The 894-nt window shown below is 38.0% G+C and overlaps 1 pseudogene; it reads left to right on the forward strand.

Moving 5' to 3' along the window:
* The first annotated feature begins 284 nt into the window (after positions 1 to 284).
* On the forward strand, positions 285 to 691 carry LOC132232421 (cytochrome c oxidase subunit NDUFA4-like; annotated as a pseudogene).
* The last annotated feature ends 203 nt before the right edge of the window (positions 692 to 894 follow it).

The raw sequence follows: 894 nt of genomic DNA on the forward strand, positions 1-894 counted from the left end.
ATTTTTCCACAATTGGATGAAAACTATATACCGACAGATTCAGGAAGTTCAGCAAAACAAAGACAAACCACACAAAAGCATAATCAAATTGCTGGACACAAGTATCAAAGATGAAATCTTAAAAGCATTCAGAACAAAACAAAACAAACACATTACTTATAGGGGAACAAAGATAGAAATTCTATTGATCTCTCATTAGAAACAATGGAAACCAAGGTACCGACCACCTGCTCCCGGGCTGTGCAGTTTTGCTTTTCTCTGCTTCGAGGCCCTCCACCACAACCATGCTCTGCCAGATCCTCAGTCAGGCCAAGAAGCATCCAAGCTCCATCCCTCTCTTTGTATTTATTGGAACCACAGGTACTGGGGCAGACCTGTAAGTTTTGCGCCTGGCATTGTTCAATCCACATGTCTGTTGGGACAGAAAGAATAACCCAGAACCCTAGAACAAACTGGGTCCCAATGACCAATACAAGTTCTACTTGGTGAATGTAGATTACAGTGAATATAAGAAAGAAAGTCCACTTCTAAATGAAATGTTTCACTATAAAGCTGCTTAGAATAAAGATCTTCTAGAAGCCATTTGCACAATTTTCCACTTAATCAGGAAACATTTCCCTTCCAAATGCATGAAATCATGTTGGTGTATAGTGTTTGGGTTTACACTGATTAATAAATATTTGAAACTTGAAAAAAACACACACAATGGAAACCAAAACACAAAAGAAGTGACATCTTTAAAGCGCTGAAAGAAAAAACTATTAATCTAGAATCTATATAGAAGATCTGAGTCATACTTGCTCTAATTAATGGCTATAGAAGATCACACCCCAAAACAGCAGAATAACATCGTTGCAAATGCACATACATAATCCACACAGACAATGGCACTGG

This window comes from Myotis daubentonii, chromosome 4 (genome assembly GCF_963259705.1).
Source record: "Myotis daubentonii chromosome 4, mMyoDau2.1, whole genome shotgun sequence".
NCBI lineage: Eukaryota > Metazoa > Chordata > Mammalia > Chiroptera > Vespertilionidae > Myotis > Myotis daubentonii.